The 27,372-nt window shown below is 48.3% G+C and overlaps 1 protein-coding gene across 13 annotated transcripts in view; it reads right to left on the reverse strand.

Annotated features, from left to right (window-relative positions):
• CLIP1 (CAP-Gly domain containing linker protein 1) overlaps nucleotides 1–27,372 on the reverse strand; it is a 1,286,645-nt gene that overhangs the window by 116,783 nt on the left and 1,142,490 nt on the right. The window lies entirely within an intron of this gene.

The following is a 27,372-nucleotide window of genomic DNA, read 5'->3' on the forward strand; positions in this document are numbered from 1 at the left end:
ATTGGGTGATTTATGTGATTACTTATGGAAAGTTGCTCTTAGACAACACAGTAACAATGTATGGGAATTTACAAGTGTTTTTTCTTGTCTCAGCAGTAGAGCAAAGGATGTACTTCAGCCTGCGGCGTAAACTGCACTCTCCCCACCACCGAAATGTTTGTGAGTTGCTTCCTGCCATAAAAACAGGTAGGATCAACACAAGTCAGTGAGATTTTTATAGTGAAGCAAGGATTTATTTGGAATTGCTACAATTGTTAGGCAAAATAAGTAAATGTCGACAAACTAGTTTGATGATTGCAAAACAATGGGATGGCTTCTCTTCCAAATTAACGGTTGAGTCTCTAATATCCTAATATCCACTCAAGGGGATAATTAGTTCAATGTCAATTGCAGTCTTGGTGTGTCAACGTAATCTTTTCTTGTCTCCTTGATGTGTGGGTTCTAGTTGTGTGCTTCTCATCTTCTATGTAGGCAGAGGTCCTTTCTGCAAATATTTGAGGCCTATGTGCACCTGAAGGCTAGGCCCGCTCAAGTGGGGAAGGTGAGGTAAGGTAACATTTGGCAATAATCACAGACCTCACGACAGGCAGCTAGGAAGGCTTACTTTATCTATAGCCTTAGTATCAGAATTTGACACCTTCCTGCCTTAGGGACCTGGTTCTGTTCTCCTAAACCATTTCATGTTCTCTGCCTCCTGCTCAAGGAGTTGCAGCAAACCCATGCCTGATGGCTTTTTTTCTTGACACTGTCTGTAGCCTGACTCTTCTCCTATACCTCCTCAACACTTCTTGACATGCTCTTATCCCACTTTTCCTACAATTCCAGTCCTTGGAACGAAGCACACAGGCCGATTGGTAAGGGCAGAATTTTTCCTGCAGATATTCCACTCCCAGGCCATAAAAAGCTCAATGAACCATGGCAAGCGACTTAAACTGCACTAGTTGTAGCACAAGTAGCCAGTGAAGCGAGCGGAGGACCAGTGAAATATGATAACCGTATGGGGTGCCTGTGCAGATCCAGGCAGCATTATTCTGGAGAAGCTGTAGTTGATGGAATAGATATAGGGGCTGTGCAAGAAATAGAGATTTGCAGTAGTCAAGTCGACTGAGAACCAAGGAGGCAGTCACCACAGGCTGTGAACATCGGCCGGGAGAAAAGGTAAAACTTTGCGCAGGACTCTAAGTTGGAAAAACCCAGCCTTACAAATGGCACCCACTTGGGCACAGGTAGACAACAAGGAACAGAACTTGAAACCCAGATTCTTTACCTCGAACACAGGTGTGGGGCAGGGAGCAGGCCAGAAGGCCGAGGACCAGACTGGCACAGAAGGTGATGGAATAGAATTGGGACCATAAGTTTCAGCCAATTGTCACCCAGACGGGTTTATAGTGATAATTTCGAATAACAATGTAGAAAGACAAAATGGGAGAAAAAAAAAATTGAATGTCTTTTTTTTATTTTCTGTTCGAAATGGGAGGGGTCCCCCCAAACCCCCTTTTTAAAAAATGTTTTACCCTTTTTTTGAACAAACAAAAGCAAAAAAGAAACATGTAAATAAAAAAATGCCGTTCGAAGAAAAAACAAAAAAAACAAATCGGCCAATTTATTTCCACATTTTTGTCATTCAACATTATGGATTCGACCTTTTAACTGGACACCGCAGAGACGCTATGCCCGGCTGGGTAGAATCCAGTGAGATGATGTTTTGCATGTCATCAGCATAGGAGTAACACCTGAAGCCGTGGGAGTGAATGAGCAAAACTAGAGGCTGGATATAGATGCTAAATAATGCCGGGGACAAGGCAGAGCCCTGATGGACCCCACAGAGTATAGAGAAAGCTGCAGAGAAGGTGGAGAGTGTTATTGTCAGGCTACGGTCTGTCAATAAAGAGGCAAACCAAGATAGGAACTGCCCCAAGATGCCAGACAGGGCGAATCGGTCCATCAGTACATTATGGTCAACTGCGTCGAATGCCGCTGAAAGATCGAATAGGATCAGGGCACCCCCTCTTCCCCAAGTTCCCCACCAGGGACAGGTCATCACGCACAGAGACCAACAAACTCTCGACCGGGACGAAAACCCGATTGGAACGGGTAGAGAAAAAGAGAGTGTTCAAGAAAAGAGGTAAGAAGGGGACAAACCAAGGATTCCAGTAACTTCATGAAAAACGGAAGAAGTGAAATGGGATGGAATTTGGCAGGTACTAAGGGATCAAGAGATGGCTTTTTCAAAAGTGGAATAACTATTGACTGCTTTTGTTCAATGGGAATAGAACCTGAATGGCAAAAGTTATTGACTGCTTGCGTTATCCAAACTGAAATGTGTGTTGTCATATCCTTTAGGATTCTAAGAGGAATTGCATCAGAGGGTGATGTGGATTGAAGTCGCATAATAGCCGGCTCGACATCTTTAATAGAGAAGGTAAGGAAAGTGGACCTTTTTCGTTCAGACGTGGGGGCAAGAACAGTGGCATGCCTAGTATCAGCACAGGAACCGGACAAACGTATCTGGTCCTGTATATTATTAACTTTAGTAGTGTAAAAGCTGGATAGATCATCACAAAAAGCCTGGGAGTGGGTCACATTTGATGTTGTGTCAGGTCACGAAGATAATGACCGTACCAGTGAAAACAGCTCTCTTGGCCGATTCAGGGCTTTTTCCACCCTCTGAGTATAGAAGACGCATTTAGCCGAATGAACTGCTTGATGGTAGGACTTAGATGCCTGTGAGAAGGCAATTTTTTCATGAGGGGAGTACGAAAGCCGCCATTTCCGCTCATCTTGACGTTTCGAAAGTCGTAAGACCTTCAATTCGTCAGTGAACCAGGGCTGGGAAGGACGACCTACCACTTTGCGCCGGTTTAAGTGGAGTCAGCGTGTCAGCCACTGAGTTGAAGACTTGGGTCAGAGCAGAAAAGTCCATAGTATCACTTGTGAGACACTGAGTCTGAATGTTCGAGGCAATATCTGCATTTGAAGTTTTATGCGTTGCAGCTGGCATTTGCATTCAGGATTAACATGAGGAGTGTTAACCTGTATTAAAAAAGGGACAACCATGTGGTCAGACCACAGAATAGGAAAAGGTGCAAATGTAGACACCAGAGAATCATTTGTCAAAACTAAATCAAGCGTGTTGCCAAATGAGTGAGAGGGGTCTGTGATCAATTGACCTAAGGCCAAATCACTCATGGCTTCGGAAAAATGCTTCATGGAGACAGTAGGTGGAGCATTACATTGAATATTAAAATCACCTATGATTATTAGATACAGAAATGTCAGTTCTAAATCGGCAGCGAGTTCTAAAAACTGACCACACAAGAAAGTATCAACGATACACTAACCTTCACTTTCCCTCTGAGCGTTTCCTCCAACCTAATCCACCCCCCTCCACCCCCACCTTGAGGCTCTTCCCTACTTCTTCTCAGAATGCCATTTCCTTTTTGGTATTCCTCTCAAAACATCTGTGCAATGCCCTCCTCTCAATATACTCTGAATCTCCTTCTCCCATCTTGGATGTTCCTTCCAAATCCTTGTGTGATGGTTCCCCACCTCTTGCTCTCAGTCAATCTCCGACTGCCTCTTTCCACACTCTGTCCAACTCCTTTCTCTGCCTCTTGCCAACATTTCCTAAGACTGTCCTCCCAACCCTCCTTTTAAGCCTTTTTCCCCTTCCTCTCCCTCTTTCTCAAGCACCTCATGCCACAGTCCTTCAACACTGCTTTCCACTTTCCATGCTGCTCCTCTGTCCCTCCAATCTCCACTGCCTCTTGCCTCACTCCTTCAACCTCCACTTTCTCCGATTGCTTCGAGTACCCTCTTCGACTCATTCACCGCCTTAAACACATGCCTAGCTGCCTGGCATTCTTATAGCGGCCTGGTTCCTCGCATTGGTCCAAACTAACCGGTGTAGGTGTGTGTGATTATCGTGTCTGTAATAGGATTGTAGAAATGTGCCCCGTTCATCGAGCTCACCTGTGTTCACTGAATGCCTGCAGCGGCACAGCAAGGTGGGCTGACCCAATTTGAGGCTCAGCTTTCATCTTGGATGGCAGTCGCACCACCTGCACACCACCACAGAGTGGACCACCCTTGCGTTCCCCTCCAATGCAGCACACAAGGTCACCTGTGTACCACAATCACAGTTTACAGTTCTAGTAATACACACTGACTCTGGCCACATCTGCCTGCAAAGGGGACCACTATGAGAGGGGTCATTATAAGTTTGGGGGTTGCTGCACATGGGAGTATTTTTTAAAGTGACAGGTAACAGAGATGCACGGAACACATGGCAGTCCCATGCAATGGACCTGGGGTGATCCCTTAATTGTCACGATCTCATCCCCACCGATGCTCACGGGGCCCTAAAGACCTTATTCGGTCCCCCTCGGATTCCTTGGAGCCAGTCCTGGCATTGTTGGCATCAGAGATACATGCTGGGACGGGGTTTCAATGGGCAATGGACAAGCATGGCCGCCCCCATGTGGAATACTGGGAAACTGCATTCAGCGGTCTAGCATCCAGGGCGGGGCCCGCCCCGAAGGCACCAGGGATACCACCTGGCTATTTAAACCACGCCCAATCAGAGGCACATGCTTCGCGTTATTCTGCTTTAGCAGCGTGACGGTCACCGGGTCCGGCTCTGCATCCTGGCCTACCGGGGCGAGAAGAGGCAAGAACCATCGCCATCCTTACCTGCTCTGCAGCATCTTCTGGCAATCGAAGTCGTCCAAGGCAAGAACCATCACCATCCTTACCTGCTCTGCAGCATCCTCCAGCGATCGAAGTCGTCCAACGCTCGTTGTCCTCCTCCTCCACCTTCAGTACATCTTTCATCCTCTTGGATTCCTGGGGACCATTCATCTTCAGATCTTCTCGACCTGCAAGACAAACAATAGCGCAGGTTAGCCATTTGCAAGGACGCTCTCAGCGCCGCTTGGCATTCCATCTTACCTTCTCGAACCCGGCTTCCACCGCAGCTTCCAACATCTGCAAGAAGAAGCGAGAAGGTTATGTGCAAATCCAAATAAAGACATTGCTTTCACCAATAAAGACTTACCTGAAAAGAAGGAGTTGCAGCCGGTATGGACTCCGGCCCTCGCCAGTGAAGAAACTCGGCGGTATGGTGCCATTAACGACGCTCCACTAGCCAGCGCGGCAGGACGGAGAGTGCATCCTTATAGAATGCAAGGTGAGAGACGTCTCCTGGGGGGAACTGCAAAGGGAACTCAGGAGGTGGGTTGCAACAGAAGGAACAGCAGTTAAACTTCACCTCCCATCTTCTAGAGCTGATCCTCGACAGCCTGAACTCCTGGAAAGGTGAGAGGTCCCGAAGAGCTTACCGGCATATCGTGAGGCGTCCCTGTGGAAACAAGGTGAGCGTTACAGAACGCGAAGCCCATAACTTAATTATCCACCTGGGCGCCTAGTATGGAAACTTTGGAAACAGACCAATTAGCCCAGTTGTTGGGGCAGTTGCGCGCAGAGGTCCATTCTGCACGGCAGGAAACTAATGCGTTGCGAAGGGAGCTAATTGTGGCCAAGGAGAGGACGGATGACCTCGGGAGGCAAGTTCTCCAGTCACAAGCAGGACAAGCCCCGTTGCCCAGAACTAGTCAGCCCACCTCAGCCACCGCAAGCAATCCGGTTCAGATCAACCTCCCTGGGGCAGTGCCACTGGCTCCTCCGAAACGGTTTGCGGGAGACCCCCGGCGATACGCTACCTTCATGAACCAGTGTCGCCTCCACTTTGTGTGTAGGCTGCGGCGTTTCCCACGGACCAATCACGTGTGGCCTTTGTGTTATCTTACCTTAGCGGGAGTGCGGCAGACTGGTCAGTACCGTTCACTAGTCAAAACGACCCTCTGTTACAAGACTTTGATGGGTTTCAGCGAGAGCTGGAAAAACTCTTTGCCCGACACTACCATGGGCAAGCTCTAGACAACAAACTCTTGTCCCTTCATCAAGGGAGCCAGGATCTGCTGACTTACATCGCAACCTTCAATAGGCTGGTGGTCGAGACAGACTGGCCCGAGGACAAACGGACTACATTGTTTCACCGGGGTCTTCGTGGGGAGCTAAAGGACGTTCTGGCTCAAGTCGTGGATCCACCCCGGGATTGTGCCGAATGTATTAGTTTGGTGGTCCAGTTGGATCGCCGACTGCAAGATAGGAAGAGCGACAGGGGGAAATCGGATTTGTGCCCTTTATTCGTAAGACCCAAAGATCAAACTCCGCGGGGCCCCGACGGGACCAGTGAACCCATGCAGATAGGAGGAGTCAGGCCCCCTCTAACCAAGGCCGAACGGGATAAAAGGAGGGAGTTGCACTTGTGCCTGTATTGTGGAAAAGTAGGCCATTTCCTAAAGGAATGCCCGGTTAAACCACCCAGACGAACCGTCAGAGCCACGGATAAAGAAACCCCTGAAGAGGAATCGGGAAACGACCAAGCCTGACAATTGTAGGGGTCCAATTGTTGAGCGAAGAAATCCAGCTTCAGACCTCCCATTTTGCGCTACCTGTGATCTTAATTCCCCATCAACAGCCGTCCGACATTCATTCATTGGAAGCCTACTTCGACAGCGGAGCGGTGGGAAATTACATCGATCAAGACCTTGCAGCAAAGATGGGGCTAAACCTTTGCCCCAAGCCTACCGCAGAGACCGTAACCACTGTTGATGGTACCGAAATTGCTTCGGGCCCTGTATCGGAGTGCACCTCCGAACTCACCCTCCTGTGCGAAGATGGGCACCGTGAAATCATAGCCTTTGATCTGATTAAAGCCCCTCAGTTTCGGCTGATCATGGGAATGCCATGGTTGGTCGCTCATAATCCACGAATCAACTGGCGAGCTCGCGAATTGGTTTTCGCCCACAGCTGCATGCACACCTGTTACCCGAAAAGGCTAAAGGCAAAACTCGCAAGTTCCCCGGTTCAGGAGGGAATGGCGCGTGCCCTCGGAGAGATCGTGACCCGGCCGGTCCATTACCAAGATTTCCAAGAAGTTTTCCAGAAGGAGCAAGCGAACACCGTGCCCCCCCACAGACATTACGACTGCCAAATCGATCTGCTGCCCGGAGCCCAGATTCCATGTGGGCGCATTTACGCACTCACTGAGCCCGAAAATCAGCACCTGAAAACATACCTGAAGCAGTACCTGGCCAATGGTTTCATCCACCCGTCCAAGTCATCGACCGCGGCGCCATTATTCTTCGTGCCAAAAAAGGAAGGCGATTTGAGAACGTGCATTGACTATCGTGCATTAAACCAAGTTACCATCAAAAACCCCTATCCACTGCCTTTGATCCCTGAGTTACTGGACCAGGTTAAGGAAGCCCAGCTCTATACAAAACTGGATCTGAGAGGGGCCTACCACCTGGTGCGCATCAAAGAAGGAGATGAGTGGAAGACGGCATTCCGTACCAAGTACGGCCTGTTCGAGTACCAAGGAATGCCATTCGGCCTATGCAACGCCCCCGCTGCGTTCCAGTATTTTATGAATGACGTCCTCCGAGAACTTATGGACGTCTGCACTCTTGTATACATCGCCGACATCCTGGTGTATTCAACATCTGAGCAAGAGCACATTGGGCACGTACGGGCAGTCCTGACCAAACTTCGAGAACACCATCTTTACGCTAAACTGGAAAAGTGCTTGTTCCATGTTACAGAAGTGGAGTTTCTGTGCTTTATCCTTTCCCCCAAAGGCATACGAATGGATGCTCTTAAGGTGGACGCAGTCCTCAATTGGCCAGCTCCCACTTCAATCAAAGGAGTCCAGAGCATGTTGGGGTTTGCGAATTTCTACCGTCGATTCATCCCTGGATTCTCCCAAGTTGTACGCCCGATTACCTCATTGCTCAGAAAATGCAACAAGACGTTTAACTGGACTGAGGAACCTGAAAAGGCCTTTCAAGAACTCAAGACAAGGTTCACCACCGCCCCCATTTTGCGACATCCACGACCAGACCTACCTTACATTGTAGAAACTGATGCGTCCAGTCTGGCAATGGGGGCAGTTTTGTCCCAAAAAGACCCACTAACAGGCCAACTGCATCCGGTGGCCTTTTGGTCACGAAAGTTCACTCCAGCAGAACTCAATTACGCCATCACCGCCAAAGAGTTACTGGCCATTAAAGCTGCCTTCAAGGCCTGGTGACACTACCTGCTGGGAGCCAGGCACACCGTCACCGTGATAACGGACCACAGAAACCTCCAGTACTTAAAGGGAGCAAAGGCTCAATCGTCACGGCAGCTGCGCTGGGCCCTTTTCTTCGCAGAATATGACTTTGTAATTACATACCGACCCGGAGTTAAAAATGGCAAAGCTGACGCACTCTCCCGCATGGGCACAGACGAAATGGCACACACGCCGCCGGACCCGGTAGCCATCATTCCAGAGAATAGAATCCTAGGTATCGCAACCACCATGACCCAGAGTGAACTCCTATACGAAATTCGACAGGTGTTCACCCAGGAGCAGCTACAAGAGTGGGGTTCCAGAGGGGAACATTACTGTATCAAGAATCAACTGCCGTATTACCGAAACCGGTGATTCGTACCAGTGAAGGAATTACAAGGACGGGTCATCTCCGAGCACCATGACTCCCTCATGGAAGGCCATCCAGGAATCGCCAAAACCCTGGCCAAGATAAAAAGGAACTACTGGTTGTTAGGCAGAAACCTGTGCAGTTCCCTCTGGGACCACTGCAAAAGATTTAAGACTACAGGTGTTTGGCAGTAAACCCACTTGGTAGCAGTCTGCACCACACAGATTCACTTGGTAGCTGTGGCTGAGCAGTCAGACTTCCCTCAAGAAGAGTTAGGCAGTATACAGAGTATTCACAATAGGTCAAAAGAACACAGTAGAACAAGTAAACACTGACCAGGGCTTGGTGTAAAAGAGATATAATTATTTATTTAAAACCCCATCTAGAAAAACACACAGGCACTAATAGTAAGCAATTCAAAAACACGGTCACTAAAAGATATACACTCCCTTAGAAGAATATTAGACAAGTCTTAAGTAAAGCCCCACTTATTTTCAGACAGCGGTGAGCGTTTAACGCAGATGGCACTCTAATAATTTGTTTTAAAAGGGAGAGAAAAGCAGAGAATAAATTGAAACAGGTCCCAACACTTTTACAAGAACACAACAAGAGAGGAAGGCAAAGTAAAACCGTGAAGTTAGAGTTAGATAGGCCGGATCCACTTTAAGAGGATCAAACGAAATGTGTCCAAGGTCACACAGTTGCAGTGCACAAAAGTCTTGAAAAGGTTCAAAAAGAGTTGGACCAAAGAAAGGGACCAGTTAGAAGGTCAAGGCGGCCAGCCCAGTCCAGAAGGTTAAGGGGTTATTATTACCTTGTAGCAATCTTTAGAAAGGGAGGCCTGGCGGACACAGTACCTTAAAGTGGTGAGAATACTCCAGCGGGGGCAGTTGTTCCTGGCAGCGGATGCAAGTCGGTGCTTCGTCCGGGGGAAGAGAGGATCTCGTCCGGGAGAAAGACAGGAGTCCGTTGCACTGCCAGGGAAGAAACCAGCCGCTGAGTTCTCAGGTAAAAGGAGCGGTCCTTTCGTTCGCGGTCCAGTGGTAAGTGGCTATCCGGTTGCCGGGGTGCTTGGCACAGGCAATTCGACCATAAGCCGGTCTGGGGTGCGAAGAGAAGAAGGTAAACTGGTTGTGCCCACCAGTCAGGGGAAGAAGCCTCTCCAGCCGGGAGATCTTCTCTGTCGTCGGGAAGTGATGAGTCGGTTCCGCAGGGCTCCACCGGTGGTGTCGTCGTGGTAGGTCAGCTCAGCTTCTCCCTTGTCGGATTCTCAGGTCCTGTGGCGACTTCTGAAGTTCCAGTCCCCAAAGCCCTGCTTTTATGCAGCACACCCCCATTCACTCAGCCGAGTTTGGGCCAGTCACACAAGAGTACGACTTGAGTTACCAAGGTAACTCATTCCAGGGTGCCTAAACCCCCTCCCACACCCCCTGTGGTACCCAGACAGAGTGGCACCACTTTTGGAGGCTTCTGTGGAGAAGCCCACCAAAAAGTGGAACAAAGGGCTCGACTTGGGTTGGAGTCACAGAAGAGAACACAGACGCCATTTTAGAATCGAGTCCTGGCAAAAAATACCAACCGGCAAATTAATATTAAATAAATAAACAGGCGGTATGTTCGAGGCTATGAGAATTAAATAATTAAAGTTGGTAGCCTCGAACAATGGGAAAATCCCATTGGGATATATTCGCGGTCGAATATAAAAAGTAGTATCCACTGCCACCAGCCAAAACTCGATCAGGGGGGACGGAGACGTGCCCCCTTGACTAACAGACCCCGGGGCAATTGAATTGCCCCGACCAGTACGTCCACAATATGATGGTTTGTACTGGTTTCTGTTAATAATTTGGGACTAGTAAAGCCAATGGTGACTTTACATGCCCTGGGAGACAGTAGTCAGTCCCAGGGTATGGAGTCTATGGTGGGGTGTCACTATGACACCCCTGTGTTACTGCACGGAGGGTGCTGTGTAACACACATAGTAAAAACACATGAGACCCTATGGAGTAAAGGACCCCATAGCCCATAAAACACATTAACAGTCAAAGGAACACCATAAATCATGTCCAAGAGTGGGAGAAAAAGAGTCTCACTCTTGGCAGGAGAAAAAAAAAACTCCAGAAATCCAGCAAAGCTGCTGGGGGACTCACTAGGTTAGGAAATTCAGCCTAAAGAGAGAATTCTCCCTAACACTGGTGGCCAACTTGGCGTAAGGATGTAGTCGAGTTTGTGTCATCTTGCGGTATCTGTGCCCAAAATAAGTCTGTCAAGCAAAGACCCGTCGGGCTTTTACAGCCGTTGGACATTCCACCAGCCCCATGGCACACTCTGTCGCCAGATTTCATCACCGATCTTCCTCCATGTCAAGGCTACAATACCATCCTGGTGATCGTGGACCTATTCTGTAAAATGGCTCATTTCTTCCCATTTAAGGATCTACCGTCTGCATCCGGCCTTGCCAAAGTCTTCCTGGAACACGTAGTGCGCCTGCATGGATTCCCTTCAGTTCTAATATCAGACCGTGGGACACAATTAGTGTCATGATGCCTACCTCCAAGGAGCCAGGTCCGACCCAGCAACCCCAGAGGCAGGCATCATTTCCCCCAGGGAAGTGCCAGCGGGCCCAAGCTGGGGCCCTTTGGACACAGTCCTGGCGCCTTAGGCGTCAGGCTCATGTTGGACCCCTGTCCGAGCGCCTTAGGCGCCAGGCTCATAAAGCTAGACATGTGTTCAAGTGTTTTAATGTGCACTTACCTGATGCAGACCATGCTGCTACATCCAGGCCCTCTTGAGGCCTGAATGGAACTACTTTACCTGTGGGACTACTTTCCCTGGGTGTGGTCGGGGAAGGATACATACCAGGAACGTCTTCCAAAGCTATTTAAACCACACCCGATCAGCAACTCACGCTTCGCGTTGTTCTGCTCCTCGCAGTTGGACGCTCACCGTGTCAGCTCCTGCTTCTGGACTTCAGCCACGCCTGTCAGCATCCTGGGTCACCTGCTAAGAGAGAATTTGAGAGAAAGAAGACCTTACCTGCTAAAGCAGCATCACGGAGACATCACACCGACAATCCTGAAAGGGAAGACATCATTTTAAAAGCATTTCGCTTCGATCGCTGGAGCGCTGCATTTCACTCACCTTTCCTGGGCACCTCCATCTTCAGCAGCGATCATCCAGAACCGCAGCCACTTCCCAGAGCCTAGAGAGAAAAAGACAAGAACACAAGGTGAGAGAAGGAAGGGAATAGGAAAAGCTCAGTTTCCTTCTAAGACTTACCTGTTGGGTAATTCCCATTTCATTTCGGGTCCTGCCGCTTCCTGGCATTCCGGACCCCGGCCCCTATGGGGAAAAAAGACAAAGACATTGAATGAGCGAATGCAAAGACATTACCCGAACGCTCATCCAGAACTTAGCTGTCATTTACTGGAACTGCACGTTTCACTTCGGGTCGGCGCCATATCTCCGGCATTCCGAACCCCGGCCCCTAAGGGGAAAAAGACATAAGCGTTAGCGCTTGCTGCAATAAGACAATGAACATTATTATTAAGCTTGAACTTTTGAACTTGCTACAGAACTCTTACAGCGCCTTACCTGAATAGTTGTCATGATCTCTGCTTCCAAAAGGTCAGGGTTTTCCCAACTCCCTTGGAAGCAGATCCATAACCCAGGTTCCGAGTGCCAACCAGTCCCAATTGGGACCTTCTGGACCCAGTCCTGGCGCCAGTGGCACCAGGCTCATAAATATGCCCAGTCCCAGCGCTGGAAGCGCCGGGCTCATAATGCTTGGGTGGACTTACCTGCAGCAGACCATGCTGCTTACTTGCCTGCCAGTTGAGCCTTTGGTCCTCTTCTGTTTGGAACTACTTTTCCTGTTGGGTGGGGCAGGAGCCACTCCCTAGATTCAGAACACTGGAACTCTTCTGGAAAGCAGGAACTCTTTTCTTACCTAGGCGTGGCTGTGGAAGGAGACACCTAAGCACTACAGGAGGCTATTTAAACCACACCCGATGGATGAATCTTGCTTTGCGTTATTCTGCATCCTCTGCAGCAGAACGCTCATCGTGTCTTCTGCATCTGATCCTGGGCCTAAGGAAAAAGGCTTACCATCCTGAATCCAGTCTTCAGCAACACCTATAAAGACAAGAAAGAACAGGTTAGCATTACGGTCTTCAGTGACAGCTCTTCACTTACCTGGTCCATCGGCTGTCACCAACGCCTCGCGCTGCATTCCGGCATCTGAAAGACAAAGGCTTACCTACTCTTCGTGCGCTCCGGAGGCCTTCGGCGCTGCATCCCGCATCTGAAAGACAAAACAAGGTGCGTTTAAAGGCATTGGGGAACTTTAATACTCACGTGCCATTACTCCTTTCCACATCTAACCCAGTGGGTATTCCGGCACCCTGCAGCCGCTCCGAACTTGTACCTGCAAAATAAAAAGACAGCTAGAGCGCATCTTGAAGCAGGCAACAAGCGCTTACTTACGTGCTTCCAGGCGCTTCTATTCATCACACGGGCTCCATCTTCAACTCACTTCAGCCCGTCATCCGCCATCGCCGGAACCCTGCAAAACAAGAAACATCATTACTAAAGACTTTAAAGACATTAGAATTACCCGAAACTTACCGTTCGTGCAGTAAACGACGGACAGCAGTCCTCTGAAGTCAAGAGGCCTGCTCCCCTTATCCAGTGAAGAAACTGGTTACAGCACCCTGCCCCGAGGCAGATGGAGAGCACGGCGTTCACTTACCTAAGGTGAGAGCGTTAACCTTTGGGGTTCTACAGGAGAAGAGAAAGGGAAGAAGAGAGAGACATTCAATAACCCAGTTCCTTAATCCCATATTTTCTATCTGCAGACATCTTACCCTTCAAGTCAGACATACAGTGCACAGAGGTCCAGCCCAAAGAGCCAGCCGTGTGTTACACATCACCTTTGCAGATACGGTATACGCCCAGTCAAGACCGGCGCCTCTACGGGAATCAGGTGAGCGTTACAGAACGCAAAGCCTACCACAAAACTCCCGTCCAGGCGCTATGGAAACCTCGGATACCGACCAGCTAGCCCAGTTACTTGGGGAACTAAGGGCAGAAGTGCATGCAGCCCGTCAGGAAACGAACGCTCTAAGAAGGGAACTGATTATTTCCAAGGAGCGAACAGATGATCTCGCTAGACAATTGCTACAGTCACAAGCCGGACAGACCCCGTTACCCGCATCTGGGGGAAATCTTCCTTCTACATCCTCTATGAATCCAGTGCAGATCAACCTACCTGGGAATGTACCTCTGGCTCCGCCCGAACGATTTTCTGGTGACCCAAAGAGGTTTGCAGTATTTATCAATCAGTGCCGGTTGCATTTCTTATGCCGGCCAGCAGCCTTTCCAACTGATCAAGCTAAAGTAGCTTTCGTGCTTTCGTACCTTAGTGGCAATGCGGCAGACTGGTCGATCCCTCTAGTAAATCAAGATGATCCGGTCCTCCATGATTTTCAAGCTTTTCAGCTCAGTATGGAAAAACTGTTCGCAAGACATTCACAGGGGCAGGCCTTGGACAATGAGCTTCTTTCGTTGCGACAAGGTAATCAAGACCTTTTGGCTTATATTGCGTCTTTCAACAGACTGATAGTGGAAACTCAATGGCCTGAGGACAAAAGGATTACGCTGTTTTATAGAGGTCTACGTGGAGAGCTCAAAGATGTGTTAGCCCAAGTAGTGAATCCCCCACAAGATTGTTCGGACTATATAGACTTAGTCGTTCAAATAGATCACGGACTGCAGAACAGGAAGGCCGATCGTTCCAAGTTTGATGCTCGAGTATTTTCAAAACCGCCAACTCCTTCCAAAGGAGTAGACTCCGGGGAACCCATGCAAATAGGGGGTCTGAAAGGTCCTCTAACACAAAAGGAGCGGGAAAAGAGAAAACAGTTGCAATTATGCCTCTATTGCGGAAACTCAGGGCACTTTCTTCGAGACTGTCCGGTGAAACCTGCCAAGAAGGCAGTAGGAGCTGCAGTTACCAAAGTTACAAACTCTGAGCAGGGAAACGACCTTGCCCGACAAGAATAGAGGTCCTCTTGCCGAGCGTGAAAACCAGTTCCGTGACCTCGCATTTCGTGATACCTATGGTCCTCATTAGCCCTGATAATCCGGATCGATTACATGCAATTGAAGCTTACGTCGACAGCGGTGCCATCGGCAATTATGTGGATCATGAAATGGTTTTGAGGATGAATCTAACTCTTTGTCCCAAGGCTGTAAAGGACGTCATTACTACGGTGGATGGTACGGAGATAGCCTCCGGGCCAGTAACGCATACCACTCAAGAGGTGACGCTAGTAAGTCAAGATGGACACCATGAGAAGATCGTGTTCGATGTGATCAAGGCCCCTCAGTTTCAGATTATTCTAGGAATACCTTGGTTAGAGAAACACAATCCTCAGATCGATTGGCGAGCAAGAACGGTCCAGTTTCCAGAATGTGTCTCTACTTGTCACCCTCCACCTGGTGTTGCACTGGCAGCAATTTCTTCAGAGACTCCCCAGTGACTCCCCAGTGGACCTATTCTGTAAAATGGCTCATTTCTTCCCATTTAAGGATCTACCGTCTGCATACCTCCCGAATACCTAGAATACCAAGATGTTTTCCGGAAGGATCAGGCTAACTCTCTACCTCCTCATAGGTCTTATGACTGCCAGATAGACCTGATACCTGGATCTACTCCTCCTTGTAGTAGAATTTATGCCCTCACCGAGCCTGAGAACCTTCACCTTCGACAATACCTGGATCAATACCTGGCAAATGGGTTTATTTGTCCTTCCAAGTCCCCTGCTTCTTCAGCTTTGTTCTTCGTTCCAAAAAAGGAAGGAGACCTTAGAACTTGTATAGATTATCGCTCCCTGAACCAGATCACCGTTAAGAATAGATATCCGTTACCTTTGATCCCTGAGCTCCTGGACCAAGTCAGAAAAGCATGCATATATACAAAGCTGGATCTTAGAGGAGCTTACCACTTGGTACGAGTAAAAGAGGGCGATGAATGGAAGACGGCCTTCCGCACCAAGTATGGACTATTTGAATATCAGGTCATGCCCTTCGGACTTTGCAATGCCCCGGCCGCCTTTCAATATTTTATGAACGATGTCCTCAGAGAGCTCATAGATGTGTGTGTTGTTGTTTACATTGACGACATCCTCGTTTATTCTTCATCGGAATCTGAACATCGGAAACACGTGAAAATGGTCCTCGAAAGATTGCGTCAACACAAACTTTTCGCTAAGTTGGAAAAATGTGTTTTCAACGTGACTGAAGTTGAATTCTTGGGATTCATATTATCACCTGGCGGAGTGCGTATGGATTCAAAGAAGGTCGATGCAGTTCTCAAATGGCCATCACCATCCTCCGTAAAAGGTGTGCAAAGCATGTTAGGCTTCGCTAACTTTTACCGCAGGTTTATCCCCGAATTCTCTCGAATAGTCCAGCCCATCACTGCCTTGTTAAAGAAAAACAAACGTTTTGAATGGTCTACCGAGGCGGAACAAGCTTTCCAGGATTTGAAGACTAAATTTATCTCTGCACCAATCTTAAAACACCCTCGCCCCGAACTCCCCTACATCGTGGAAACTGATGCTTCAAGCCTTGCCATGGGGGCAGTTCTATCACAAAAGGACCCGGTAACCAATCAGTTGCATCCCGTGGCATTTTGGTCCCGCAAATTCTCGCCTCCTGAAATCAATTACACGATTACTGACAAGGAACTTCTGGCTATCAAGTCTGCCTTTAAGGCTTGGCGGCATTATCTGCTGGGGGCCCGACACACCGTTACTGTGATTACAGATCACCGAAACCTGCAATATTTGAAAACCTTAAAAGCCCAATCCTCTAGACAACTCCGTTGGGCATTATTCTTTGCCGAGTTTGACTTCATAATTACCTATCGACCTGGTACAAAGAACGGTAAAGCTGATGCCCTTTCTCGGATGGGAGTGGAAGAACACTTGATCAACCCTAAACCTGTACCAATCATTCCCGAACAAAGAATTCTGGGTGTAATCGCCACAGAATCCATAGAGGAAGTTAAGGATAAGGCCAGGCAACGTGTAACTCCAGCAGACATACAGAATTGGCATCTGCAGGGAAAGGACTTTGCAGTAAAGGACAACTTATTGTATTTCCAAGAACGATTATACCTACCCAGCACAGATTTACAGAAAAAAGTAATCTCTTGTTATCACGATTCTTTAATGGAAGGACATCCCGGTATGGCCAAGACCTCAGAAAAGATCAAGCGCTACTTCTGGTGGCCGTCTTGGAAAAAAGATATCAGAGACTTTATGATGTCCTGTGGAGTATGCGCCCAAAACAAGAGTCAAAAGGAAAGACCAGCAGGCCTCTTACGCCCTATTGACATCCCACCTCGCCCTTGGCATACGCTTTCTATGGACTTCATCACCGATCTACCTCCATGCTCCGGATACAATACGATTCTAGTAATCGTGGACTTATTCTCCAAGATGGCGCATTTCATTCCGCTCAAAGGCTTGCCAACAGCAGCAACTCTGGCCCGAGAATTTCTCGAAAACATCGTCCGACTGCACGGTTTTCCTTCGGTTCTAATTTCGGATCGAGGTAGTCAATTTATTTCTCATTTTTGGCGAAGTTGCTGTCGGTCGGCTCAAATTGATGTGAGACTATCAACCAGTCACCACCCTCAGACCGACGGACAAACCGACAGGACCAATCAAACTCTGGAACAGTATTTACGCTGCATGCTGCAACAAACTGAAAAAACTTGGAAGGACATCCTTTGGATAGCCGAATATGCCTACAATAACTCTGTCCATTCGGGAACTGGGAAAACCCCGTTTTTTCTTTTGTACGGCAGTCACCCTCGAACCTCGGAGTTGGATCCCCTCCAAGATCTTGAAACACCAGCAGTAGACTACCTGCATTCTACAATCACCCAAGCCTTTAAGGAAGCTGTTTCTCACCTCCAAAGGGCTAAAGAACAATACAAGAAAGGAGCAGATCAACATCGGAAGGAAGCCCCTCAATATCAAGTAGGGGATCAAGTCTGGTTATCCACCAAATATCTACCTCTAAAAGGGCCACGCACATTCAACCCAAGATACCTTGGTCCCTATTCCATCACTACCATAGTAAACCCAGTAGCGGTCAAGTTGGACTTGCCCCCGCACATGAAGATACATCCGGTCTTCCACGTCTCTCTATTAAAACCCGACTAACTAAATCTCCAAAACCTATCCTAGTTGATGGAGAACTCGAGTTTGAAGTCAAAAGCATTCTGGACTCCAAGATCTCCAAATCTAAACTATTTTACCTAATTGACTGGAAAGGCTACGGCCCCCAAGAGAGATCCTGGGAACCTGCTGAATATGTCCACGCTCCTCGCCTAATCAAAAGATTTCACCGAACATTTCCTGACAAGCCAAAACCCCCGGAGAAGCCCGGTTTGGGAGGGGCCTTGAGGGGGGGTACTGTCATGATCTCTGCTTCCAAAAGGTCAGGGTTTTCCCAACTCCCTTGGAAGCAGATCCATAACCCAGGTTCCGAGTGCAAACCAGGCCCAATTGGGACCTTTTGGACCCAGTCCTGGCGCCAGTGGCACCAGGCTCATAAATATGCTCAGTCCCAGCGCTGGAAGCGCCGGGCTCATAATGCTTGGGTGGACTTACCTGCAGCAGACCATGCTGCTTACTTGCCTGCCAGTTGAGCCTCTGATCCTCTTCTGTTTGGAACTACTTTTCCTGTTGGGTGGGGCAGGAGCCACTCCCTAGATTCAGAACACTGGAACTCTTCTGGAAAGCAGGAACTCTTTTCTTACCTAGGCGTGGCTGTGGAAGGAGACACCTAAGCACTACAGGAGGCTATTTAAACCACACCCGATGGATGAATCTTGCTTTGCGTTATTCTGCATCCTCTGCAGCAGAACGCTCATCGTGTCTTCTGCATCTGATCCTGGGCCTAAGGAAAAAGGCTTACCATCCTGAATCCAGTCTTCAGCAACACCTATAAAGACAAGAAAGAACAGGCTAGCATTACGGTCTTCAGTGACAGCTCTTCACTTACCTGGTCCATCGGCTGTCACCAACGCCTCGCGCTGCATTCCGGCATCTGAAAGACAAAGGCTTACCTACTCTTCGTGCGCTCCGGAGGTCTTCACACTGCATTCCGGCATCTGAAAGACAAAAGCTTACCAACTCTTCGCACGCTCCGGAGGCCTTCGGCGCTGCATCCCGCATCTGAAAGACAAAACAAGGTGCGTTTAAAGACATTGGGGAACTTTAATACTCACGTGCCATTACTCCTTTCCACATCTAACCCAGTGGGTATTCCGGCACCCTGCAGCCGCTCCGAACTTGTACCTGAAAAATAAAAAGACAGTTAGAGCGCATCTTGAAGCAGGCAACAAGCGCTTACTTGCGTGCTTCCAGGCGCTTCTCTTCATCACACGGGCTCCATCTTCAACTCACTTCAGCCCGTCATCCGCCATCGCCGGAACCCTGCAAAACAAGAAACATCATTACTAAAGACTTTAAAGACATTAGAATTACCCGAAACTTACCGTTCGTGCAGTAAACGACGGACAGCAGTCCTCTGAAGTCAAGAGGCCTGCTCACCTTATCCAGTGAAGAAACTGGTTACGGCACCCTGCCCCGAGGCAGATGGAGAGCACGGCGTTCACTTACCTAAGGTGAGAGCGTTAACCTTTGGGGTTCTACAGGAGAAGAGAAAGGGAAGAAGAGAGAGACATTCAATAACCCAGTTCCTTAATCCCATATTTTCTATCTGCAGACATCTTACCCTTCAAGTCAGACATACAGTGCACAGAGGTCCAGCCCAAAGAGCCAGCCGTGTGTTACACATCACCTTTGCAGATACAGTATACGCCCAGTCAAGACCGGCGCCTCTACGGGAATCAGGTGAGCGTTACAATAGTCAAGCTTATTTGAACTCCCATCAAACCTCAATCAAGTGAAGTAACTGGGTTTCAACGCGCCCCTGCATCAGAAGCAGGATGGAGAGCTCATCCTTCCTGACCCTAAGGTGAGACTTCACGGGGAATCGAGGAAGGGTATCGTGGAGGGTTGGAAGGGAGTGGGAGGCTTGAGCATTATTCCGTCAGTAGGTAATACTCCCTTTTCACGCACAGGGGAATATTCCTGCGAGCCAGTGAGTCCATCTTCAGAGTCCTGCGCTTCACCATTGAATAAGCATCAGCACTCGAAGCCAGACCTGCGCCTCCGTGGGAATCAGGTGAGCGTGACAATTAGTATCTAGCTTCTGGAAGAAATGCTGCTCATTGGCTCAGGTAGACATCCGTCTGTCCACTAGTCACCACCCTCAGACCGACGGCCAAACAGAGAGAACGAATCAGACTCTGGAGCAATATCTGCCCTGCATGCTGCACCAGGGTGAAGGGGATTGGAAAGAACTCCTATGGAGCGCTGAGTACGCCTATAATAATTCGCAACATAGCAGCACAGGACAAACCCCATTCTTTACGGTGTATGGAAGGCACCCACGCACTTCTGAATTAGACATCTCCACAACCCTGGAAATGCCGGCAGTCGAGACCCTGCACATCACCCAGGCCTTCACAAAAGCTCAAGAACACCTACAACAAGCTAAGGCACGTCAGAAAAGATGCGCGGGTCAGCTCCGATCCAAAGCCCCCGTCTACCAAGTGGGAGATATGGTGTGGCTTGCCTCCAAGCATATACCAATAAAAGGAACGCAAACGTTTCACCCACGGTTCCTGGGACCATACCTAGTGGAAACCATCATTAACCCAGCAGCTGTGAAAGTGACACTGCCAGCCCACATGCGAATACATCCAGTATTCCATGTATCGCTCTTGAAGCCCGTCAAGCCAGGTACCTGTGTAACTACTCCACCCGAACCGATCATCATTCAGGGAGAACCGGAATACGAGGTAAAAGACATTCTGGACTCCAAATATGTGAGGTCTAGACTCTACTACCTAGTAGATTGGAAAGGATACGGACCCCAGGATAGAACGTGGGAACCCAGCGAGTATGTCCATGCTCTGCACTTACTCCAGCGTTTCCATCGAACATTTCCCTCCAAACCAGGACCAGGCCGGAGAACCACTTTGAGAGGGGCCTTAGGGGGGAGTGCTGTCACGATCTCATCCCCACCGAGGGCTCACGGGGCCCTAAAGAGCTTATTCGGTCCCCCTCGGATTCCTTGGAGCCAGTTCTGGCGCTGTTGGCATCGGAGACACATGCTGGGACGGGGTTTCAATGGGCAATGGACAAGCATGGCCGCCCCCATGTGGAATACTGGGAAACTGCATTCAGCAGTCTAGCAACCAGGGCGGGCCCCGCCCCGAAGGCACCTGGGATACTACCTGGCTATTTAAACCACGCCCGATCAGAGGCACGTGCATCGCGTTATTCTGCTTTAGCAGCATGACGTTCACTGGGTCCTGCTCTGCATCCTGGCCTACCGGGGCGAGAAGAGGCAAGAACCATTGCCATCCTTACCTGCTCTACAGAATCTTCTGTCAATCGAAGTCGTCCAAGGCAAGAACCATCACCATCCTTACCTGCTCTGCAGCATCCTCCGGCGATCGAAGTCGTCCAAGGCAAGAACCATCACCATCCTTACCTGCTCTGCAGCATCCTCCGGCGATCAAAGTCGTCCAACATTCACTGTCCTCCTCTACCACCTTCAAGACATCTTTCGTCCCCTTGGATTCCTGGGGACCATTCATCTTCAGATCTTCTCGACCTGCAAGACAAACAATAGCGCAGGTTAGCCATTTGCAAGGACGCTCTCAGCGCCGCTTGGCGTTCCATCTTACCTTCTCGAACCCGGCTCCGGCTTCCACCCCATCTTCCCACATCCGCAAGAAGAAGTGAGAAGGTTACGTGCAAATCCAAATAAAGACATTGCTTTCACCAATAAAGACTTACCTGAAAAGAAGGAGTTGCAGCCGGTCTGGACTCCGGCCCTCGCCAGTGAAGAAACTCAGCGGGACGGTGCCATTAACGACGCGCCCCTGCCCAGCGCGGCAGGACAGAGAGCGCATCCTTATAGAACGCAAGGTGAGAGACGTCCCCTAGGGGAATATGCAAAGGGAACTCGGGAGGTAGGTTGCAACGGAAGGAACAGCAGTTAAACTTCACCTCCTATCTTCCAGAGCCGAACCTCGATAGCCTGAACTCCTGGAAAGGTGAGAGGTCCCGAAGAGCTTACCGGCTTATCGTGAGGCGTCCCCGTGGAAACAAGGTGAGCGTTACATGAATGTACCTCTTCCCGGCCTTGCATCAGGCCAAGGGTGATGCCACTACCCCTCCGTGACCATTCCAACCACTACCCCTGGGGCCCTTTTTCCACGCTTCCTTGTGTGGGTACAAGAGGCAGATGGTTTCACTGAAATGTTGTGTGAACAAGAAAGAAAGAGTATGCATAGGACAAGGAAATAGAATAAAGGACCGTGTGGCATTAAGCACTATTTGCCACACTGATTTTAGAGTGATCTCACAGTTCTGCCAGACGTTTGTCTCCTAGAACATCAGGAAATCAAGGGGACTGTAATTAATGGTTCACGCACATAACAAAGAAAACCAGGGAAGCCAGAATGAAGCTGGCTAGGGATACAAGTACATGCAGGTGTCGTGGATTGTTTTGTGCCTACACCAAGCTGGTATGGTTGTAAAAGGATATGACGATGGTTGCATGAGCAAGGATAAAAAGCAGCAATGGGGGCTTAAGGAAAGGAAAGAGAAGTGTGGAAGGCTGATGAAGAGGCTAGTATAATCAGGTTTTTGAACAAGAGGAATTAAAGATTTAACTTAAATCTTTCTGATGTTCAGGCGGAGGAAGCAGGCAAAGGCCGTGGTTGAAGATACCAAAGTGGCAAGGTGCCCGTGTGTGTCGAAAAGAATGCTAAGAATCTAAGCACTGGGTGGAGGAGCTAAATGTTCAGAAGGGAATGAGGTGGGCGAGTGTGGGATGGACTGTAGGAGTTGTGGAAGAAGGAAGGAATATAATGACTGTTGCTCCACCCACCACCAGTTTTCACGCTTTCCAGGCAGGTACTTAAGGACTCTAGGCAGACAGCATTGGAGAGGCTGATGGTCACATGATCAGGGCCTGCCACTCAGTTGCTCCACCCACAGCCAGTTTTCACACCTTCCAGGCAGCCTCTTTTCCTTAAACCTGCCCTTCCTTTCCCTTCTTAACTCGTATAGCGAGGATGTCTCTCGCCTGGGTGTCCGTAGTGACAAAGAAAAGTGTTATTCCTGTTTTGACCTGGTCGAACCGGGAAGACCCTTTAACAGAACAATCTGCCCCTCTACCATCGGTAAGCTCCCTCGAATATGTGTTTCACCCCTCTTGCCCAACAGCCCATCCCTACCATGCTTCTCACCAGCAACATTACGGTGAACGCATTGCAGCAATTTCACCTGGGTTACCATAGATCGATAGGAAAACCGAACTGTGCTGTGCCCAAGGTTGCCGACAGCAACCATGTTGAACAAACAACTTGTGTAATTGAACTTTAAAGAAACCCTAGTAAAAGGTTCAGAAGCAGAGTGGTCAGGCGTCGCGGGGCGCTCATTCGAAGGACTGTGACTGAAGCCTTTTTGTGGGTCGTGTTGTTTTTTTTTTTAAAACTACAAGAACCAAGAGGCCTTTGGAGAGGCCAGTGTAAAGTGTCAAAGTGGTCCTACGAAGGTCGAGCAAAACCCCTCGTACACTCGAAGGTCTTTGACACATTGGAAAAAACTGATTGAACTGTGAAACTGGCAAATGTGAACCCATCACAGGATGCCTGCGAATTAAGGGGAAACAGTGATGCACCCATGAACATTGTGACGACAAGTGTGAACCAAGATGAGGGATGGCCACAAAGGATAGTTGTGTAAAAAGACATTGAATGATACGTTTTTGAATGAAAATCTGTAGTGAACCGGATTGAGGGACACTAACATTGCAAGAAGCATCAGAGCCTGGCTGAGGGGGAGCCAAGGGGCGAAGAGTAATCGGACAAAGTGAAAAGTGTACCAAAGGGACTTTTGTTTGTTTATTGTTTATGGTACAGCAGGCTTTCTAAGGCAAGAGACTTTTGCAGGAAAGAGACTTGGCTTCAGAAGGTCCTGGCATAGTTAAAAAGAACTATGACCTTGTGCTGGCGAAGCCCAGGAGTGTGCTGTGCTCAAAGGTCCTGCCTTGTCCCATGCTAAAAACGTGGGGAAGGGAGGCCCAAGCCATACCATCCTGATTTATCATTTGGTGAACACTTCTTTCTTTTCTCGAGAACATTATCCACACTATTTTGTAACTTAGTTGTAAAGATTGGCAATAGGTTTTTTAGTATATGCCCTTTTTATTTGACAAGACTCCACTAGGACTGCCTTATTATTATTTGATGGTCAGAGCTTGTTCCCATCTTAGATTTAGGTTTAGATTAGACGTTTTTCTCACCGATTATACAGTTTAATAAACACACTTGTACTGAGATCACTTGTGTCTGTCTTTACTGTTGCCATCATCAGTTCCTTACAGTGGGTTGAATTGGGGACAGGAATAATAAATAGTTAAAGGCCTTAACCAGTTTAATTCAGGAGCAGGAGGTTATCCCAAACCAAGATGGTGGAGGAGCACCTGGCTATGATTTGACTGAAGACTTAACATAGGAATTACAGTCAACATTCTAAACTGCCGTTCATACCTCTGTGTTCGGAGCTCTTTATAAATGTCAAAATAAATAAATAAATAATGCACAACTCCACGCAGGGAGGTCCTGTTTAAGTTTCTCTCCCATATTTTGGGCCTTATTAAGTCTCTAGTTGTCTTTGAAATTCATGTTTGACAGGAAGTACAGATTTTGAGAGTCTATGTGGGACAACTTAGGCGAAACGATGGGAGTGCAGCATTTCAGGCACTAGAAAAATTGAGAACGTTTTAGTCAAGCTTCTGGGGCATTTAAAACATACTAAGATTTGTGGGGAGAAAGTTGCTTAGCCCGGATTGATGTAAATGTATATATTTGATAAGTACAGGGGTGAGGCAGCTGCTGCAACTTCTTCAGTGATATTTACGCAAGGGATTTTGAAGCACTCTGAGCAACTTTTAAGTTCCGCTATAGAGACACGACCCAGCGAGGAGAAGTGTCTTGTTTCCACGCAGCAGCAATTGGTCCCCAAATGAACAAGCCCAAGCCTTGGGTTACAAAGAAACACTAATCAGCATGAGTGCTACTTTGTGCATTGGGAAGCAGGGGCGCAGCCAGAATTGTCTAGCAAATGGAGCCTGATGCTAATGTAGTTTGGCCCACTGCACTGACAAAAATATCTGTAAATACCCACACAGCGCTGCTGAGTGGGCATTTACAGATTTTGGGTCGGTCTTGACCCTCAGGCCCTACCCTGCCTACGCCTCTGTTGGGAAAACAAACATTATTGGGAGAGTAGCATCTCCGCTCTGTGTTGGTCGAGGACTCCATGTGTGCAGGCGCAAAAGCTCCACTGCTAATGTAGTGAAAGGGAGAGTAGTCTCTCTCTCTGGACTAAAGTGATCATCAGTTTGGGATTAAAATACTTTTTTCTAAGAAGAAACTGAATAAAGTAGTAGTTAGGGATGGTTCATGTTAGTTTTCTTTTGGAATTTCGCTCAGGATGTTATCCATCTGAATATAGAAAGTGGTCAAGCAAATGTGAACTAAAATATCACTCTTCATTTAATTAGTTCTTGAGACTAAAATGTTTGTTAAGAAGATGCCTGGTTGCTAGATAAAACATACCAAGTAAGCATTTAAAATTACACATTGTGGCAAAACCTCCTCTCAGCTCCAAGCAGAGGATTACAAGTAATGGGGGAAGATTATTAGCATTTTGTTTATAAGGCCGTGTGGAAGGATATTTTCTCTTACCATTGTGTTTCTTCTAATTTTCTGCAGATCGCAAATATTAAATCTAAAACAAGGAAGTATGTTTATTAATTTATCCACTTCCCCTTTCCCTCTGCTGTGTGTCGGGCTCAGCTGTATGCTTTAGCATAGTCAGTTGTAGACGAGATCCCCGAGTAGGCCTGTGGGGATCATCAGTTTCTGCGGATTCAGGGAAGAAGGGACCTGACATGACCTCAGCAACTACTGCCCATCACCCATCTGTTCCTTTCCTAGGTGAACTCCCTGATAAAGCAGTGGCCACACATCTTTTCCACCATATTGAAGCCAACAACTTAATTCAGTCCTACTAACATGGATTGAGACCCATATGCTGCACAGAAATGGCTACCACAAAGGTGATCGACGATGCCCTTAAAATCCTAGATGATGGTCATCCTTTCCTCCTAGTTCTCCTTGACCTCTCAGCAGCATCTGACACAGTAGACCACCATCGTCCTCAGCTGGTTCAAATCAGACCTTGCTAATTGCCACCAGTTTGTACAAATGGATTCCTCCAGATCACAAACTCTACCCATCACATGTGGAGCCCCGCACAGATCCATTGCCTCCCACGTGATCTTCAATCTTAACATGGAACCACCTGGAACCCTCCTTGTTCCACACAACATCCACCAATATGCAGATAACATGCAGCTCTGCCTCAATATATACACGATCTAAGACATCCATAGGCTCAAGGCCTGCCTCTTATTGATCCAGTCGTGGATGTCCAGTGTTCACCAGAAGCACAAAAACAACCCCTCCAAGACTGAATTCCTACTCATGACAAATAATACCAAAAACTCTGACAACCAGATACGACTCTCTGCTATGCACCTCAAGGGCTTCACACCCCATCTGTCCACCTGTGCCAAGCCTCTTGGGATCGACCGACACCTATCATTTAAACAGCACATAGCAAGGAAGATACAAAGAGCTTGGTAACAACTTTCACTCCTGAGGAAAATCAAGCACTTCATCACAGAAAACAACTTCAGATCTGCTGCCCTAGCTTTGGTCCTCGCCCACCTAGATGGTGGAAATGCCCTTTTGAAAGGCTTTCCAGTGACTACCCTGGTACCCCAGAGATGTGTCATACATGCTGCAGCACGACTCCTCAAAGGACTCTGCAAATTTGACCATATCACCCTTACCGAACTGGACAGGCTCCCGTTGCAAGCCTGTATCATCTTCAAATCCTGCTGTATCATTTACAAGGCGGTCACCATGAAGTCCCCAAGCTACATCACTGAGAAACTGAGCATCTCTGGAGGCCTACAACCCACCAGAGGTAAGGACATGTGCAGACTTCAACTCCGCTGGTGCAGGAAGGAAAGAACCAGAAGACAGGGATTCTCTGTTTATGCACCAAGACTCTGCAACCGCTTCCCTGTCATACTCGCCACTCACTTCTACAGTTCAGGAAGGAGCTCAAGATCCTCCTCTTCAATTAATGGTTCCTCCCTAACACCTAGGTCCACATTCCCTCCACTCCCCACCCTACCCGAGACTGGGTGATCTGACCACCCCCCCCCCCCCCACTGTTTCCTTCCCTGGATGCTTGTAGATCCCTTGCTGGCAAATTGCCCACCTTCCCCTCCCACTGTTAACTCCACACTCCCTTGATGCTCTGCTCCCTTCACAATGGTGTTCCCCCTATGATTGTAAAGAGATCTGTTGCTTCTCAAAGCTAGGGTAATGCTCAATAAATACCCTAATAAAAATAATCATCACAACTTTAGGTCTTAAGTCCATAATACAAGATAGGGCTATTTGGTGATGAATGAAGTTTATGCAGTTAACCAATTCAGTGGGAGATAATGGGTAAATGGAGAAGAATAATTTATTTCAATGACCTCAAAAAATAGGTTTAACATACAAACTTGA

The sequence above is a fragment of the Ambystoma mexicanum genome, chromosome 10 (assembly GCF_040938575.1).
Source record: "Ambystoma mexicanum isolate Mex_15411 chromosome 10, UKY_AmexF1_1, whole genome shotgun sequence".
Classification (NCBI taxonomy): Eukaryota; Metazoa; Chordata; class Amphibia; order Caudata; family Ambystomatidae; genus Ambystoma; species Ambystoma mexicanum.